General features: G+C 38.9%; 1 pseudogene; it reads right to left on the bottom strand.

Annotated features, from left to right (window-relative positions):
* The window catches only part of LOC119809194, a 149,264-nt pseudogene extending 129,302 nt beyond the window's left edge, over positions 1–19,962 (bottom strand).
* Between the last annotated feature and the right edge of the window lie 1,086 nt (positions 19,963–21,048).

Raw genomic sequence — 21,048 nt, 5'->3', positions numbered from 1 at the left:
ATCATTAAGTCTTCATCATTCTAGATGAATTCAATTACAAGTGGAATGAGCACTGCTTGCATGTAAAGTAACTCACTACCTAATGGATGGTATAAAAAACCCAAACAGTGTGGTAGCATTCCCCAAAGCTGGAGACTGAGTAGATCAGGTTCTCAGAGAAGACATGCAAGCCTAGAAGGACACAAGGGTGTCACAGAAAAGCAAGGGAACGTGCTCTTCAATGATGAAAATAATGCATGTAACAACTGGTCCTGAAATGAACCTAGGCTAGCAGGAGTGTGGTGGTGCAAACCTTTGATCCCAGGACTCGGAAGGCAGAGGCAAGGAGATCTCAGAAAGTTGTAGGTCATAGTGGTCTACAAAGCAAGTTTCAGGATATCTAGGTCTGTTAAACAGAGAAATCCAAAAGAAGAAGAGAAGAAGAGAAGAGAAGAGAAGAGAAGAGAAGAGAGAGAGAGAGAGAGAGAGAGAGAGAGAGAGAGAGAGAGAGAGAGAGAGAGAGAGAGAGAAAGGTTAAGGGAGGGAGGGAGGGAAGGAGGGAGGGAAGGAGGCTACTGACATGAGTCACACATGAAAAGGTTAGGTAACATACGGATAGGGTAAGATTTCTACAAATAGTAACACTGTTAGAAAAGAACAGGTAAAAAAGTAATTCTTGAAGAAACTGATGTCCAAGGTATAGAAAGGGAAGAAAATTATTGGATGTGGCTGAAAAAAAGAACTATAAAAAGCCTTTGAAGCTGATAAATTTGCCATATTCTCTTTGTGCCTTTATAATCCACTCCAGGTTCACTACAGTGTATCAAAACATTCTATTGTTAAGAGTCAAAGCCCTTGGTAACCTCCCTAGGGAGAATATCACTTTCTTGAGGGAAAGAAGTATGTTTGACTCATTAGTCTCTCCCTATTGCCTGCTATTTTCTGGTGTCACAAAACATGCTCAAAATGTTTGTAGATTTCGAAAATAAATAACAGCAGTAACAAAGAACTCTGGAAAGAAAAACAATAGAAAAGGATCATCTGGAAGAAAAGACGAAAGTACATCGAAAGCACTCGATGCAGAAACCCAGCTTGAAGGCCGTGTATTCAGGAAGCAAGGGAAGATTCAATAGAGCGGTCAGAATGAGGCCAGATCACAAGATGTAACATCAAACACAGCTTATGAGGGGTAAACAGTATATGCAGACCGATTGGGATGACTTTAAGAGTAAAGTTGGAAAAGGAATAAAGGTGGCAGCCAGTGGAAAGCTGATTGGCATTCTGCGGGTTGTCCTCCAGGCAAGCGTCCACTCTAAACTGGGTCAAGTACTTAGCAAAAGGCAGCGTCCATCAAAGCGCAGGCTGAGCTGGTGAGATAAAAGGGAAGGTAAGGCTGCCAGTGACAAACAGAGAATGTGATGAGAGTTGGGAAAGATCTGGAGACGTTTAAGAAGCATTTGGTGAGAAGGCCTAAGCGGACAAGTGAAGCAGAAGTGGCCACTTCATGACACTGGGCAGAGATCGCAACCCAGGATATGACAGAAAACTTTCTAGGGCTAGATTTAGTATAGATTTTTGTTTTATGTTTTGTATGCTTAGGAAGGGGCAAAAGAAGCTTTAGTGTGTTTTAAAGCAGCAACAAAGATTCAATAAAGAATGAATGAAAGACTGACAGTTCAAGAAAGAGATGGAATATAATAACCAAAGTCCTAGGAGAAGACAATACTTTTGGAGAAGCTTGAATTTGGGGCAGTACCTTTTAATATACACAGACTGACCTGTTACTACGTTGGGATAAGTGGATACACAAACCATGCACAGGGACTCAAGCCTGAGGCAGGAGGCTTGTGTGAACTTAAGGCCAGACTAGGTTACAGAATGAGACATTGTCCCTGTACCCTCCCTCTAAAGCAGGACGGAAGAAGAGGTAAAAAAGAATAAAGACAAATTGAGGGTGTCAGTGTAGTGTCAGGAATGCAAAATCTCACATTTTTTTCCAGATTAAAATCCTTAAGAAAATAAAAGTCAGATGGAGATCAGAAGAAAGAATTTAGAACAACTTGGTTAAATAAGTTAAGTATTTATAGACCTCAATAAAATATATGAATGCATTGTATAGATGCATTGTTATTTAATGTACGATGCATTTTTTTTTGTTTTGTTTTCTTTTTTTTTTTTTTTCGAGACAGGGTTTCCCTGTAGTTTCTAGAGCCTGTCCTGGAACTAGCTCTTGTAGACCAGGCTGGCCTCGAACTCAGAGATCCGCCTGCCTCTGCCTCCCGAGTGCTGGGATTAAAGGCATGCGCCACCACCGCCCAGCCTGCATATTTTATTTTTAAAATGCTATTTAGTATTGACTTAGACTGGAAATCACACATTTGCACTGAAGTTATCCCATATGAATCTACAATTCTTTCAAATTCTATGCAAATCAGCCAAAATGGTTGGTTTGGTTGAGTCAGCTGGGCATTAGCTGGCAATCTAAAATGAGGCAGTGGGGTTAGGAAACATGAAATAATATCAAAAGTGGAGATGAAACAATTGATCACGACTTGCATTGGAGTATTTGTGTGAGAACACTAGGAAAGAAATAATTGGGAAAAACTAACCAATCTATGAGGCCGAAGGCAACACCTAAGAGATGTGGGAGAGAATGAATGCTGGCAAACTATTTGTGTTAAAACAGGATTTTGAAATATGAGATTACAGATGTAGCACAGCTGGTGTCAGCTAAGAACAAAGCAAGACGGTGTGGTGGTGAAAAGGTGTTTGTGGAAGGAGGACCTGAAATACAAGAAGTCAACAGGATCTTCATGTCACTTCCTCTCTCTGGTACAGGACAGGGCCTGGGTGTAAGTATCAACATTTATATGCATTTCTAGGGGTTTGTCTGTGGCTCCTTTTTTCCTGCTTCTTTATTTTGTTCTATTCTGTTTTTTTATTTATTCTTATTACTTTTAGATGCCTGTTTGTTTTGTTCTTTCTCATGAGAGAAAGAAAGAAGGGAGGGAAGGAGAGAGGGAGGGAGAGAGGGAGGGAGGAAGAGTAAAGGAGGGAGGGAGAGAAGAAGAGAGGAAGGGAGGAAGGAAGGAAGGAAGGAAGGAAGGAAGGAAGGAAAGAAAGAAAAGAAAAAAGAAAGTTCTTGCTTCTCTGTCAACGAGGATGTCTCTACTTCCTAAGGTTGTTGTGAAGATTATACTAAAGGGATTATATTATATTATATTTAGGTAGGTTAAGAGAGAATGGGTGTCTTCTATCAGGGAGTAGCACAACACTGCTTGTTCTAGAATTAAAATTTGTTCTAATTCTAGCTCTACCACATACAGTTCACCATCCATGGACAATTTAACCTATGTTCCATTTCACTGCATGAAATAGTGGTTAATATTAGATGCCAATTCCCATATTTGCTGTGAAGACTAAGTAACTATTTGAAATAGCTGCCCTTCTATCATTTTTGACCTGTAACAATGTAGGTCAATGTCCTACATGAACATTTCTAAGAATAGTACACAGTACACAAGTGATAAAAATAAAGTTGTGAACTGGTAACCAAAACTGTTCTTACTTCTTTTATAGGTAGAATTAATCAAAAATGATCAGTGCAACAGATTCATGAGCAATTCAGGGTCAGTAATGCACTAGGGTCAACAATGAGCAGACACATCTCAGGATGGTTAGTGGAAGCAACATACTTTAAAGTAACAATCATCAAAGAAATTGAAAGCATTTTCCAAAACTGTATATCCACTTGTCGAACAGTGAGATTAGACTCATATTCCTCACTCTACACAAAATTCGATCCAGTTTGGGTCATAGACTTTAATTTAAAATGAGGAGTACCAAGACTGCTGAAGGCAAACAGAGGAAACACGTCAGGACATAGAGGCAACAAATGTCCGATGGGATCCAAATACCACAGGAAACAGTGCCAAGAGTTGACAAAGAGAATTACGTGAAAATAAAACACTCTGCATGGCCAAAGAAACAATCAGCATAATAAACAGCTATCCTAAAAAAATAGGTGACAACTTTTTATCAGTTTTATTTCAGACAGCAAATCAATATATAGAGATATAAAGAAGTGAAATAGTTGAACACCAGATATATAAAACTTTCAATTAATAATTATGTAAATGCCGGTGAACAGAGGGTTTCCCAAAAAGAAAATTCAGATAAACTACATTTTTAAAGATGTTCAACATCCCTAATAATCAGAGAAATGGCGACTAAAATTATCATGCTGGAATTGGACAGATGGCTCAGTGGTTAAGAGTTCCAATCGGTCTTTCAAGGAACCTGGGTTCAGTTCCCAATACCCACAGTGCTGCTCATAACTGCCTGTAACTTTAGTTCCACGGGATGTGACCACTACAGGCTCCCACACACATATGGTGTACATATGGTTCCACAGGATCACAAACATACTCATAAATAAAAGTAAATACAAAATAAATCTTTTTAAAACTTTCTTTGAGATTTCATCTTGACTGATCAGAATGGCCACCATCAAGAAGATAAATGATCATCAGTACTGGGCGTGGGGAATAGAAACATCTGCCCACTGTTCGTCGTCAGGGAAATCAGTGCAGCTTTTATAGGAATACGCATGGAAGCTTCTGAAAAAACTAAAGATAAAACTACCATAAGACCAGGTTATGCCACTCTTGAGCGTGTATCTAAAGGATTCCGTATTCTAAGTCTTTTATACATTCATGTTTATTGCTGTTTGTTTCATAATAGCAAGAAAATAGAATCAATCTATGAAATTTCGGTTATAAAGACAAATGAAATTATGAAAATTTCAGGAAAAAGAAGAACTGCGAAACATTATTGTAAGTGTACTGATGCAGGCTCAGAAAGACAAACCCTGAATGTTCTCTCTCAACGTAGACTGTAGCTGCTGGCAACTAAATATGCATGTCCAGATGAAAATAAAAGGAGTAAAATCCAGGAAACTGGAAAGAGTGAGGGGAGGGCTTCCGTGGGAAGGATGGGAAAGATAACAGAAAAAGTGGACGACAGGAATGGAGGAAGAGGAAGGTGCAGCAAGAGAAGGTACACTGAGAAGGCAGGGAGAAAGGAAAGGAAGCCAACGTGAAAGAGGAATAAAACCCTGCATGGAAACCAATTTCTTTACAGGCTTGCCTTTTAAAGTAACCTGTTTCCAAAGCAACAGCTAGAATTGCTGTTCAGCAGAAGAGGGCCACACAGCTTCCTCTTCTCTAGTTCAGACCTACGCCCCGACTATCCTTGGTAACTGCAATTTCCCTCCCATTTCATTCTCTGCCTTCACTTTAATGCCTCTGATCCCTTTAATGCAATGTTCTAAATTAATCTTTCTAAAAGGTTAGTTTTCATATCTTCCTCGGTCTTTAAAAATAAATAAGGTCCATATTCATTAAGTTTTTTTGAATAGAATGAAATGGATTTAGCCTAAGATTATCACCAAGGCCAATAGTTCACGTAGTTCCTAAGTGGACTGCATCAGTTAAAAACAGGCTACTCCTGGCTGCTGGCAGGATATGCATGGCTTCCCTCATTGCCTTCTTCTGACTGAAATACATCACCTGGCTCTCAGTCTACTCATACTTCAGGGTTCATTTCAATTCCCCATCAACTATCAAGACTCATGATTCCGGCTCCCTCGCTTTACAATTGAGTGTTTCAAGAATGAGGACCTGTTGCTTTCCCTTTGATTCAGTGTGTGTGTGTGTGTGTGTGTGTGTGTGTGTGTGTGTGTGTGTTCTGAAACTTATAAGTAAGATAGAGACCTTTCCATTAAAAATATAGATTGTAGCCTATATTTCTTTCAGGACAGAGGGATAGTCTTTTTGTCTGAGCTCATGAACCTATGGGCAGTTTGCAGGATGCATGTTGAAGCTTCTTTGTATGACCTGCTGAAGAACTAGTTTACTTTCATAGAATTATTATAACTGCTAGTTCTTACACAATAATTTTAGAGAGACAAACACTGGGAGAACTAAACCTAAGAACATGAGTTGCTGATATGATCATAAGTTAAATAGACATTCTCAATTCAAATGTAAAACTTTTATGAAGTCCAGAGGAAAAAGAAATGTAATATCTGAAAACATTTAGTTCTCTGCGAACTAGCCTCATGCCCAATCCCTTTTGTCAGTCTTACAGAAAAAGAGAAGGGAAACAGAAATTAGAATTGTAAATGAAAAAATTGCTTGGTAACCATTGGGTTTCTTATAAGTAAGTTCTCAACAATATACTATAGGATTGACTATTGGTGATAAAACACAGAGTACTTCTAGCTAGCATGGAAGGAATTCTTTTGTTTTGCTTGAAAAATCTATGGCTGGATTTTTAAATACTTTATTATGTGCAAGGTTACTCAGAAATTACCTATCTATAATTCTTAAAATGGTTAAGACTATAACATTAAGGATTCAAAAGGGCCAACGAGAAGGACCAGTGAGTAAAGGTGCTTGCAACCAAGCCCAGCCACCTAAGATGGATGCCAGGCCCAATGTGCTAGAAGGAGAGAATTGACTCCTGCAAGTTATCTTTGATCTACACCCTTGTGCCAAGGCACTCAAGTTATTAAACACACACATACACTCGCATGCACACACACACACACACACACACACACACACACTTGCGTGCACACACAACACATACACACACACATACATGGCATTCATGATTTTAATAACATTAGATTTCAAAAATTTCAAAGATAAATCTTTAGAAGTGAGATGCCCCGAAATATTAGGTACCAAGTTGAAGTTTGAGTTGTTGACTCCAAGTCTTCTATCTGATAGTAGTTTTATTTAAGCAAATATGGTAAATCCTTATATAATATTCTGTGTCGACATGTAAGATAAATAATAGCAAATCAGTTTTCTTCTTAATGGGACCATTCGACTGCTTTCTTATTTTCTCTTTCAATTCACTCCATACATATAAAATCACATGTATGTCGTATGTACTCATTACATGTATTAGTAGTAGACATGCAAGAGTTAGTATACAAGGTAAGCTGCTATAAGAATGATCCCCAAGTAAAACGCTTTAGATGAATTAGAAGTTTGTAGTGATGGGAGCGGTGGGCTGCATTTCCACCCGGCTCTCAGCCGCCTGACTAGCTTATGCCCCGAAATATCAACACACAAACTGTATTCAGTTAAACACTACCTGGCCCATTAGTTCCAGCTTCTTATTGTCTAATTCTCACATCTTGGTTAACCCATTTATAATAATCTGTGTAGCACCACGAGGTGGTGTCTTACTGGCAAAGATTCAGCATGTCTGACCTGGTGGCTGGCTTCATGGCGACTGTCTCAGAGAGGAGAGGCATGGCATCTGCCTCACTCCCAGCATCCTGTTCTGTCTACTCCACCCACCTAAATCCTGCCCTATCAAAAAGCCAAGGCAGTTTCTTTATTAACCAGTGAGAGTCTTCCATCAGAAGTTAGTTTGTCTGTCTTGGAGTGAAGTAGTTCGGAGTGTAAGCATAGTTGGGCAGACATGATTCAAACATCTAGACTTCTCCCGTCTTGGTTCTTCATTGTCTCACTAGAGTCACCTTCCTCCTCATCTTTGAAGTAAAGCCACAACCAAGTTAGTACTTTTGGTTCACAGAAAGGTGAAAGACTGAAGATGCTGGGCCTGCTAGGGTATCTTAAGGTAGTTTTTCCTATGTTAACAAGAGAAGCCAAGCAAGCAAAACTACCTGAGAAATAATTATAAATAGAAATTTCCTGAGCAGGCACTAATGCAGCTTAATTGTCGGGTATTCTTGAAATGAAGAGGCAGAAGTTCTGTAGAGAGAGGTTAGTAGGTTTTATCAAAAGTAAGCACACATAGGTACCCGTTACCACATTCTTAAAATTATTCTACAAGTAATTAATTATCTTTTTATTAAGTTATAGACAAGGTATATATTGTAAATTGCCTCAACCATGAAACTATGGAATAATGCAAAATTATGAAAATGAAATGCCAAGAAGGAACCTAGGGTCCAAATATTACCCAATCTGACTGAAATGTCATATATGTTAATGTGTCTAAAAGTCTTTACATTGAAGTTAAATGGTTTACTTAAGCAAATGAATGTTCAGTACAAGAAAACAAAGTAAATATTTTTGTGTCCCAATCATAAACAATCTAAGAAATGTTCTTAATTTGTAAATATTTTAAAGAAATTCTAACACTGGTACAGCATCACATATGCACACGCATGCACACACACACTACACACACACACACACACATTGTCCAACTCCTCCCTTCTAAGGGAGCTTGGACAGTGGAGAGGAGGAGCCTCTTCTACTGCACCAGACTTTAACTCAGTGGCTAACTCATCTACTGATTTAACATTTAACATTTTTCCATTACTAGTACATGGATTATCCAGTTGCAAACTCAAATGCTCTCCACCCTATCTCTCCCCAAGTATTTGATTTTCTCCAAACATCATGATCATCATTTGCTATCATCTTTCAGGTTAAAAAAAAATAAGAAGAAGCAGAAGAAATTTTGCCTATTTGTTTTTCTCCATTCCTCCTTTACTTACAGTTTTTCATGTAAGTAATGCACCTTTTACATCAGGCCAAAACAATCAAATTAACAAGACTCTTAAGAAATCAAGAAACAATCCTTTTTAAATTTAGTAGGTTTCCATAAATCCTCTAAAGACACCTGCAACTTTCACAGCACAGAGCTTTGTATTCACAGACAGGGAACAAAGCCCTTACCATTCTCATCCCTGCCTAAGTAAATGACCCAAGACTGAAGCATTCAGGTCTTGTTGATTTTTCATTCCCTGCTGCAGAGAACAGTTATTCATCAGACTGTAGTAAGTTTCATATTCCTGAAATAAAATAAGAAGTTCTCGTTTTTGCCTGTAGGATAAAAATGAACTACGTTATCATGATCTTAGACTGTGATTTGGGTTATAATATAACCAGATATTCTAACATCAAGCACCAAGCTCACACCAGTAGATGAAGGAAGAAACACTGCATGATACCAAAACATCTCCAAAGTCCCTTGGCAGCTGTAGACTAAACAACCATTCTTATTACTCGTTTCCTTCTGTTCATATTTAAGACAGTAGTATGATACTTTATGCTCTAAAGATTATAATCTCAGCCATCAATTGGTCTGCTAATAGTCACTGGGTACTCACTATATGGTCTGCTTCAGATAGACTAATAAAAACAAGGGCTACTTCTTCATACAATCACAGTAAAATAAACTGGTTGTGGGATGGTATCGATGGTTACTAGAAACGATTCTCGTACTTTCTACATCTCGTACTTTCTACACACAAAGGTTTACTCCAGCAACCATAGCCAAATTAGCTTGCCCCCGATGACAGCAGATTTCTTATTTTATCTAGCAGTCCTTCACACTTCGTGATCCCTTTTTAAATCCATTCTATGAAGGCATAATTTGCTTACAATAAAATTGCCCATTTAAAGTGTTAGATGAGTCCCGACAGATGGACATAGCCACCACAGCAGTCGGTTTTCGTTTATCTCCTAGAAGTCATATCTGGACTTCTTAATTGGTACTTCTTAATGGTAGGTAGTAAGGACTATGGAGCAGATCAGCACTTAGACACCAGCACTTCATCTGAACGTGCTAAGTAGAGTCATCATGCGGCGCGAACTGCTCTTCTTCAAGGAGATGCTCCACATCGCTCCTACTTGTGGGTTGGAAATGAGGTACAAGAAGGCCAATTGGCAGATAATGCCGTTGCTCTGTGGCTTGTGTACAAACTGAAAGGTTGAAGTACACCCTTTCAGCACGAATGTCCGTCTCCAAGGGCTCCACTCTCCTTGACTTCCAGCCCCCGAAGCAGCGGTGCAACCAGCTCTTAGGTTTCCTCCCCATGCTCGCCCTGCAGACAAGCGCATTGTCCTGTCTGGAGTGTCCTCTTCACCAACACATTCCAAGCTGCTTTGGCCCCAGGAATCTAAACTGGAGCCTGAGGACAGATAACTGAAATCTTTTAAGAGAACTCCAAACGGGGGAGGGGGGAGCGACAAGGTCGGAGGAGGAGGAGAGAAACTGGAGCTGCACGTCAACTAACACCGTGCTGTCAGCTGCTTTAGCTGGACGGAGAAACACAATTCTTTGGGATGGAAGGAGTTTCAACGATAACCTTTGATGGGAAATGGTATCAGAGGACAAAGGTGTCACTTTTAAACCTGTAACTTAGTACTATCGGCCCTGTTCATTTCTCTGGGCACTTTCACTCTTAAAACTGTCAAAGCGCAAGTATCACTTGCACAGAAGACTGGTTTATCAGTAGAGGCAAGGTTCTAGCCATAAAGAATGAGCGTGGTGCCTTGGGGGAAGATACGTAATTTTTTTTTTTTTTAGGCAACAGTAAAGTTAAGGTAAAAATACTTATTAAACTGAAATATACGATCTTAAATCTCTAAAATAAGATATTAGTCTTAACTGCTCTTGGATCTACCATTTCCAGCGGAGATGCCCATTTTGTGTTTGGAGGTGATACTCAAATAAAAGATATTTGGTAGCACCTCAAAACAAAAAGCTTTAATTTAACCACTGCTTGTGTCTCAATTAGCCCCTGTGAAAGAGTGAAACAGTCCATAGAGTAATATTTGGACTCATGTAAAAGAAATGATGTATCTGGATACTTAATAAAGGGCATGCAACATGCATGGGTTAGAACATTAGCAGTTCAGGTTTTAGCTGCTTTTCTATATTTCGTTTTGTGTACACCTAACAGTGTTACTCATTTATTACTTCCCTCCCATCCCTCCCTACAATCCCCTCCCAAGTCGTACCCAGCCCACAATTATGGCCTCATCTTTAACCATTGTTGCTACACATGCATGTAAATGATTCAGCTTATGAATACAACCTGTTGACTGGGTCCATTTTGAAACAATAAATATTTAAATGACTTTTTGGTGGGAGGGGGATGTTGTTCTTCCTGACAAGGTTTCCCTGTATAGTCCTGGCTATGCTGACACTCACTTTGTAGACCAGACTGGCCTTGAACTCAGGCATCTATTAGCTGTTACCTCCTGAGTGCTGGGATTAAAGCCATGTGCCACCACTCGGCTTTCAAGTTTTTGCTTTCAAAGTACTTAATTTTGATGATCAATAAATTAAAACTAAGAAATTAGGGAAATACATTTTTGAAAAATAATTATAATTTGTAATAGAGAGTATATTGAAAATTTACTGTGTTAATGCTAGAGAGCGAAAACATGACAGTGTTACCCTCATCTCCCCTCATTAACTAATTAAAGTAGTTTAAAACTCAATTAAAATTACTAAGAAGGCACAAGAGCATCATTCATTCTTCTGTATCAGTCAATTTTATACAATAGCATATTCATTTAAATGTTCATTTTTTAATTTAAAAAATGGTGATATGACTGCTATTAATTGCGCTCAATTTGAACTTTAGTTTAACAAAGATATTCTCTTTGCTATTTGAATCTAACTCTGGTGGGAAGTTTTAATAATTCATAGCCAAATCATGAGTGCATCAGTTGCCTACTACAGGAAGCTTTTAGGAAGCTCGCCCTTGAAGCTGGGGAGATGGCTTGGTGGCTATCACACTGCTTGGACAAGGCTGAGGCTCTGAATTTGGAACTCCAGGGCCCACAAGAGAAGTTGAGTGGTATGATACCTCAAGCTCTGTAGGGAAGAAGTAGGCACAGAGACTCAGTAGCCAGCCATTTTGCCGAAAACCGTGAGCTTCTGGCTAAGCGAGAGGCCCCATCTCAAGATACTTAAAAGTGGAGCTCACCTCTCCTTGAGGAGCTATTAACAGTGTTGCTAGGTAATAGGTGCTGGAAAAGGGAAGTCATTTTCTTTGTGTGTAGGCACCTGTAAGTTGGCTATGCTGCAGAAAATAACCCTTCGGCCATGTTTGTGCAAGCAAACCTATTTAAACTCAGTGTGCCACAAGAGAAAAGATATAGAAAAGGAATGAGGGAGAGAGAGGGGAAGGGTCATGAAAACAGAAGGGAGACATTAATAAGAAGGTGTTTGGTGGGATAAAATATTCCGTTGTTATGATAAAATTGATTTTGCTGAAGCAAAATAATTTAAGGAATTAAAAAAATGTTTTCATTCAGAATGTTCAAAGTACAGTCAATCATGACAGAGGAAAGAAGAGGAGCTTCAAGCCACTATTCAAAGTACAGTCAACCACAACAGAGGAAATAGGAGGAGCTTCGCTTCGAGCCACTACTCATCTCTCTATCAACCTTCAGCATAGTGATGAATACATGCTATACATGCTGCAACCCTGTTCACTTTCTCAGTTCAGTCTGTTCCGGGCCAGGTGTTGGTGCTGCCTACAGTGGATGGGTCTTCCTAGTCCAACTAATATAAGCAATAGAATCCCCGACAAGCATTCCTGGAGGCCCATTTCTCAGATAACTCAAGATTCTCTCAAAATAACAACCCCAACCTCACAAGGAGGTAAGAAAGGGTGATGAAGAAGCAAATATAACCTATGATAAATAAAACATTTTTTAATGTTTTTTTTTATTTCTTAAGGGTTTTATTAACATTAATTATTTAATTGGTTTCATCATTTGCATAGTTGAACCTAATCTTCCATGACATTCAGCACAACTTTCAAAACACTAAGGCCAAATTTTTGAGGACACATTTTATCTGACAAAATAGAATGATGGCATGATGCTTCATCTGATACAGTACAATGTTTTTTTTAGACTTTTTTTTATTAAAAATTTCTGCCACCTCCCCGCCTCCCATTTACCCCCCTCCCCCCTCCACTCCCCCTCCCTCTCCTGTCCAGAGAGCAGTAAGGGTCCCTGCCCTGTGGGAAGTCCAAGTTCCTCCCCCCTCCATCCAGATCTAGTAAGGTGAGCATCCAACATGCCAGGCCCCTCCAAAGCCAGTATGCGTAGTAGGATCCAAATCCAGTGTCATTGTCCTTGGCTTCTCAGCAGCCCTCATTGTCCGCCATGTTCAGGGAGACCAGTTTTATCTCATGCTTTTTTAGTCCCAGTCCATCTGGGCTTGGTAAGCTCCGAATAGATCAGCCCCACCATCTCAGTGGGTGGGAGCACTCCTTGCAGTCCAGACTTCCTTGCTCATGTTTTCCCTCCTTCTGCTCCTCATTTGGACCTTGGGTGCTCAGTCTGGTGCACCAATGTGTGGCTCTGTCTCTATCTCCATCCATCGCCAGATGAAGGTTCCCTCACGGTCTTGACTTTCTCATGTTCTCCCTCCTTCTGCTCTAAATAAAACATTTTTAAAATAAATATTAAATCAAGTGGTTCAAAAGATAGGGACAAAAGAAGACCCTTGATGTCAATCTCTGACCTCCAAACATTTATACATGAGCACACATACCTGTGCACACACATACACAACACAGACACGGGGTGATAGGAGATAGGAAAGTTATCTCTTTCCATCAGTGAAAACTACCCAGCATCTCAGTATTCTTCCACACTACCTAATCTCATTCATAGTCACTCAAAAGAAATCTAAACGTCTATCTCATGGAAAACTTTGCTTTCCAGAAAATCTACCCAAAGTATAAACACTGATAAAGGAAAAGAATGAAGACAACAGAAACGACTCAGCAGCTTGTGCCAGTTCTCAGGTCCTGCTAGCATTCCCTGTGCAGTATTGCACACATGAGTTACAGCAAATCTCCTCTTGCCTTGCTCAGGTGGAAAGAGAAAACCACACCCCCACAGGTGTTTCCACTGTAAGCTCCGAGAAGTATTCGAATCTGATAAACGAGATAATTAATTTCTCTTCTTTTAAAAATATGGACAAGCATTTAACCGCAGCATTCTTTCAGGACAGCAGGATCTTCCCCGGAGGCATGCTCTCTCCCTGGATAAATACTGACCTCTACTAAAAGAATATCTGTGGAACGACGTGGCAGCAGAAGAGCATCAGCAAGCAAGTTTCTCAAGGCCCTTTCTCAAAAGAACTTTACAAAGTAATGCCAGGGGCAGGGTTATTATTGATAAGTTCTCATGTTATGTGACACAACGGGGGAAGTAAATTAGCAATAGTTCACTTCCTATCCCAACAATAGAAGGGAATTTGAATACATGCACATTAAGAAATGATAAAAGTTTAAGATGATAAATTCAGTAATTACTAGTTGATCAAGTACCTAATGAATCAAATATCAGCTCTACCTCATAAATATGCACAAATATTATGCCAACAACATGAACAATAAATTGTAAATGCAAGTTCTCCATTGTTATCTGGAATAATTGATCTTGAAACTAAGTAAAGGATTTTTAGTGAGCATCTATGACAGTATATTGTTTGTCACCAACTGAAGGGAAGTCCTTTCATCTTTAACCTGAAAATCTTACCATTATTCTGAAATAAATTTTATAACTGTTCTGTCTCATAAAGTTTGTATTTAATATCTTCATTGGCTGGTAAGTCCCTTTTGTTTGTAGCACAAACAAAAGATGTTCTCTTATAATAACCAATATTAATGTGAGCTAGAGTATGCACTGGCATTCACTTTTATAGCTGAATTCTTTTTCTAAAGCCCCACTCTCAGCTCTATCAAGTATTTGTTTTGTATCTGGTAAAACCTAGCATGGAACTTCAGTTAGCTTCTTTAAAGACAAAATAAATTACATATAGTTGAAAGGAAATAGAATCTGCCAAGACCCTCATTCTAATGCCTCTGAAGATGAATGACTTCTATTATATTTACAAAAACACAGTCATAGTCATGAGTATGACTCACCGTTTCAGACTGCAAAGCAGATGAATAGAACAGAAGTCCTCCAAAGCCAGGAAAATATTTAAATATTCTAGACATTGGAGAAACAGCTCGAATGTAGAATGAATGTGTGACAAACATGCTCAAGGCCCCTTGGGTATGAGTCTTCACACCTCAGAGAAGGAAACAGGGAGGAGGGGAATAAGGGGGAGGAGGGCAGAACTACTCTACATCCATATGACAATTGTAAATTGTTTCTACTACCAAAAAGAAATGTACCACACTTCCGCTAAAACGTAAAGACAAGAAAATATAACAATTTATACTTTTAAAGCTGTAATTTTAAACAAAAAACTTCTAAAGTTTAGTAAAAACAAATATAATCATCTAATTATTCTAAACAATAACAGCCAAGCATTTTAAACAAATTCACAACTTGATTCACTTTTATAAAATATAAAAACTTAAAGTGTTTTTACTCTGAAAATCTTAGAGACTAAGAAACGCATTCCATGGAAAACTCAATGGTGTTCCACTGGTTGCCAAGAGACACCACCGGCGATATTGTACTTACTCTGAAACAGAGCTAAAATGCAATACCTTTGCTCTAAAATCATTCTTTCTTAGAGAATATAAAACCAATTCCAATAGTTTTTTACCGCAAGTAAATGGTAAATGTTTAAAGAGATTGATATTCAACTTGATTGTTGTCTGTACATGCATCAAAACAACACATTAGTTTTATTAGTTGAAATGAAGCTTAGGAAATGAACCCCTTGAAAGTTAATAGAAACAGTGACTATAGCTGATTTCCTTATTATTTGGGCATTCTGAAAAAGAAGAAAAATTTGTTAACACTATCTTGATATCACATGTGTTAAAGCAATGAAAAGACTGTCAGATTAATAATTGTTGTTATTTCAGGCTAATCAGCTTACTGAAACAACGTCCTGTCCATAATCAATGCAGATTTTTGCCAACACTGAATTCCCTGACTCTGCTTGAACAGCAGTTCTACAGTTATTAGCATTCTTGCTTCAGGTGTAAGGAATTTAGGGTTCCTTGACAGTAATTAAGTTTCTCTGGGACTTCACATTAGTAAAGATAAGAGCCAGGATTTTAGCTCTCCTCTCCAATTCAAATTCTATATTTCAACATACCATTTGGCATCTTGGAACCTCCTCAGGGCTAGCCTATGATTTTACTTTTAAATAAGCACCTAGGAGTTACAGTATCAACATGTGGTATAATGTGATAATAACAAATATTAATATATCATATATAATGAGTAAACATTATAATGTTGATATATTAATAAACTGCCTTCTTTTTCTTTTGCACAAGTTCTTACTATGTTGCAAGGCTGGCCTCAAGCTGTTGATCCTCCTGCCTCAGCCTTTAGAGTATACAGATTACAGGCATATTTGGACATGCCTAGCTAAATCTTGACGAACTTCATTGATGCTGTTGGTCATATAAAGAACTGAGATAACGAGAAATTAAGTGGCCTGTATAATGCCACAAGCAATGGATTAAATGGAAAGGTGAAGTTGAGGTCACATGACAACTTCCAGTTACAAAGGTAGCTAACAAATTTTAAAGATGAAGTTGAAAAATTCCTGCACCCCATAAGCCTTTCAACTGATGCAGCAATCCAAATCAGACCAAATCAAACTGAATTAGAAAAAGCCCCGGTTTAATGGAAAAAATATTCCCAGATGATCTTCCAGACCCCTAGAGAGGAGAGGGGGAAGAAAGACCACATGCCTGTTTTCTGGGGGCAGTTTAAATAACTTGTGGGAGTGGTCTTGAGCATCTCTGGGCTAGGGGTCATCATTTGGCAGACTTTCTGAGATGTGGTGGGGTTTGGAGAGAAGGTGGGAAGGAGGTCTGAAATGGAACTTCCACCAGAACATTCTGGACTCTTTGGGTATATGATGCCAGGGGCTGGGGTGAAGCTTCCACCAAAAAAAACTTGATTAACAGCCTCAAGTATGAGTAAATACCATTGCATGCTACTATCATTCAAAAAGCAATGTTAACTACCAAAATTAAAATTTTATAAATGTAAAAAATGCTGAGTAAGAGATCTTGTAAAAAAACATACAATTTTGCTTTTCAAAAAATTATTTTTTAGGGGCTGGAGAGATGGCACAGCGGTTAAGAGCACTGGCTGCTCTTCTCAAGGACCCGGGTTCAATTCCCAGCACCCACATGGCAGCTCACAACTGTCTGAAAATCCAGTTCCAGGGGATCTGACACCTTCACACCAATGCACATAAAATAAAGTTAAATAAACCATAAAATTTTTTTAAAAAATTATTTTTATTTATGTGTCTGTGAGTGTGTGTGCTACATATATACAGGCATCTCTGGAAACTTGAAGGGAGAATCAAATCTCTCAGATCTGGAGATACAGGAATTTATGATGGCTCACAACTCAGGATCAAAATTCAAATCCTATGGAAGAGCCACAAGTATTCTTAACCTCTGAGCCATCCTTTCTCCATTCTCCAACCCCCCCATATTTTATCTCTGAGGTTATAATTCCAGGTGCTGATAGGATCTAAGCAATTTGTGTTTTTACATGTTTTTTATATCGAACTTCTTATTTTAATTGCAAAAAATCCTTACCTTGGGCTAATCAGATAAGACCTAGGAAAAGTACAAGAACAACAACCCAGATGAGTCTTCCTGCATTTAAAACTCATCACTGCCCATGTAAGTGGTTTCTACCCTGGGACTTGAAGGTTGAAGGTAACTCTTGGAAAAAAACTACAGTGCCTCATTAATATCTATATGTGTCCCAACCTTTCTGTGTGGGTCACTGTTACACCTGTGGGAATGTATACTATGGGTCTCCTGTAAAATAAAACCTGACTTCAGAAAGTATCGCTTTGCATTGCGAAGGGGTGAGGGATTGCATTCCCCCTTTCCTCCCTGCTTCCCTGGAAAGCAAGACAAACTGCTGCACAATTTGTACCAAGCACCCACTGGAGGAAGGAAGACGATGTGGCAAAAGGCTTCCCATTTTCGTATAGTGGCTCAAAACCTCTAAGTTTCTGTCTCAAAATCTGAGACACTTATTTAACACTTTGGCAAAGATTTATCTAGATGTTTTTGTGAGAAATGGAATCCCTAATCAATAAAAAATACAATGGCATTTTTAATTTCACTAATAATAAAATTGGGTTTTCTAATGTGTACTGTTTCTCTTTGAAACTGTCCGCTGCTCAAAGATACCCACTTTTCTCTGCCCAGCCCCTGGCTACTGTACTATAGGGAACTTCTAGTCAGTCACTCAGAGCAGTCACCCAACACCTCTGTGATGCAGTGAGCATGCAATATCCCCAGTATTAATAGCATTAACCACAGGGCTATACTGTTACTCCATACCCATGACCTCAGAGTCAGTGCCTATAACATGTCCTGTATTATTTTACACTTTTACATATGATTTATGTCTTTTACAAGTACGATTTTCTTTACTCACAGTTAAATATAAAGTCTTTGGAGACAGAGGCCTTGCTGTCCATTTGACAGGCATCTCCTCCAAATGACTACGAGTATCATGTTTAGCCCAAAATTAGGAGAACACTTTCTATATGCCTTTTTTCTCTAACTACTGATTTTCTTTTCCTATCTTAGTCAAATAAGAAAAGTTACTTATTATTTTAAGCCTTTTTGTCACCTATAAAATTCAGTTAATTATTCTGGGCTTCTGAAATTGTTATAAAATGAAATGTCTGCTGTTTTATGACTATGTTATATATAATATGTTATATATTTTAGTTACTTCAAAGTCATCTCCAGAGGTAAATAGAGTTTGGGGAAAAAGTGGATCTTATTCCTTTTCTAATTATATATATATATATATATATATATATATATATATATATTGAAACAATATATATTGTACAATGTATCAAGCATAGGCATTTTGTTTGTTTGTTTGAGGCAGGATCTCCCTAGGTAATTCTGGCAGTCATGGAACTATGTAGACCAGACTAGCCTCAACCTCACAGAGATGTGCCTGCCTCTGTGTTCCAAGTGCTGAAATTAAAGATGTGCGTGAGCATGTCAGGTATTAGGAATGGGATTTGTAGAGTAAAAAACATGCGTGGGAAATGGACAAAACTCAGTTGAGTGTGTTGACTGTGCAAAACTAAGCTTTTGCATTCAGCACGTCTCAGTCACATTGTTTGGACAACAGACACTGTTCCTACCTATGGCCAGCACATGTTTCTCCTAGCCTCTTGGTTCGGGGATGAGCAGCCAGGATGAAGTTTCTGATCAACAGTAGAGAAACACAGTACTTTACAGCTCAGATAGTGTAGTAGGACTGGCAGGCTGTGTTCCCGCCCAGCTCCCGGCCACCTGGCTAGCTTTACACCCAAAATAATTACATGGAAACTGTATTCTTTTAAACACTGTCTGGCCCATTAGTTTTAGCCTCTTACTGGCTAATTTTCTCATCTTGTTTTAACCTGTGTAGCACCACGAGGGGTGGCTTACCAGGAGAGATCTTAACCTGCATCTGTCTCGGAGAGGAAAGGCATGGCGTCTGTCTGAGATGTCTGCCTGACTCTGCTTTCTTTCTCCCACAATTCTGTTCTGTCTACTCTGCCTACCTAATTTTCTGTCCTATTAAAAGGCCAAGGCAGTTTCTTTATTAACCAATGAAAGTAACGCATAGACAGATGACCCTCTCCTCCATCAAGATAGAAAGACTGAGTCTTCAGCAAATATCTGACGTGTTTGTGTCTATATTCAAAGAGAAAACTCTCTTTTATCGCTTTTCCTTCTCTCCCGAGCACTAAGCATAGGCTCTAACATCATATTTAGAAGTACAAAAATTTAGTAAGAGTCCACTCAAAGTAACCAGTGAAAGAAGAGGCCACAAAATTGAAAGAGAACAAGGAGGGATATATGGAAGTCTTTGGAGGGTGCATATGGAAGGGGGAAATAATATAATTGTATTATAATCTCAAATAACAGAAGAAGTTTACAATGTTAATTATCAATGTTAGTTTCATGATCATTTCTCCCCCCCCCAAAAAAAAAAGGATTCAGGTTCATAGTAGTAAGCAAACATCAAATGCATGCAGAACATGTCTTTCCCACAATGCATGCAGAACACACCTTTCCCCATACACATAATGGACAATCTGTGACTCTGGGAGATCAGTAAGGCCTCCCTCTGCCTGCTTTCTCACTTGCTCTATCTTTCTGGATCTCAACAAAACTCCATGCCAAGACATCCCTACCCAAGCTTCTTGCTCTCAGAGCTACTAGTGGCTAGCAGAGGGATCCCACAGGGTACACACTGCCTCCTGTTTGTGCATAATTTCTTCTGTCAGGGTGGCTTCCAGAGCCAAGCTTCTGAGTTTATAGGGGCTCAAGATTTCCTATAAACACAATAATTTCTGTCCCTGGATGAGCAAAGATGCCCAAGCTACTCAGACAGTTTCTTGGTATAACCACAATCATTTTTCCATCTTTGCCATTTTATTCAATCAAACTCTGTCAACTACAAAGTGTATTCTCTTAGGAAATCATGATCACTTCCTTTAACTGAGGCCCTTTGGAAGAATCCACAGTAATTTCATCAGGATTGCTTTTGCAGAAATCCCAGTTATTATCTGGGTTCATGTCCTTTCTCACACAGCTCTGGGGTTGATGCTAATTATGGAATTTAACCAGGCAGCTGCTTCAGGAAAGTTTGCCTCCATGGAAAAATGGAGTTCCCCAAACACCCCATGCCATCTAGAGGCTCCTTTGTCTAGAGCACACAATGTAGACCCACAGGAAGTTTGACTATAAATGCCACTTGCCTGGTAGAGTTTGATGTCTGAGCCAGGCTGATCCCATTCTGTACGGGGTGGTACATTTCATTCAAAAAAAAAAGGTACATAAAAGGCATGAGAGGAATGCAGAGGAAAAAGCTGAACTTATAATTCTGCCGGGCAAGGAGCCTAGCAATTGAGCCTCACTAGGGGAAGGTGGTTTCCAGTCAGAGTGATAAAGGATAAAGGAGGGAAAGACTTTCCATTTGGGCAGGGCAAGATATAGTCATAGAAGCTAGGGACTGAAGAGTTATATAGAAGACATTAGCACAGACTGAGGATCCTTCGTCATCTCAGAGTTCAGAGCATCCTGATTTTGGATTTTTTTTTTTTCGGGTACATGGTGAGTTGTTTTAGACATATAAACGTATATACAGGATATTCAGGTGTATTTTTTTTCAGGTATATATGGTCTACTTTAATAGGGTTTTCTGCATAAAACAAACTTTCCTGTGTAGAACTTTTTTATAATATCAGAATTCAGGAAGATTCAGATTTCGA

Source organism: Arvicola amphibius, chromosome 3 (assembly GCF_903992535.2).
Source record: "Arvicola amphibius chromosome 3, mArvAmp1.2, whole genome shotgun sequence".
In the NCBI taxonomy this organism is placed as follows: Eukaryota; Metazoa; Chordata; class Mammalia; order Rodentia; family Cricetidae; genus Arvicola; species Arvicola amphibius.
The sequence above is the reverse complement of the archived record's forward strand: the minus strand, read 5'-3'. Positions and strand labels throughout refer to the sequence as shown.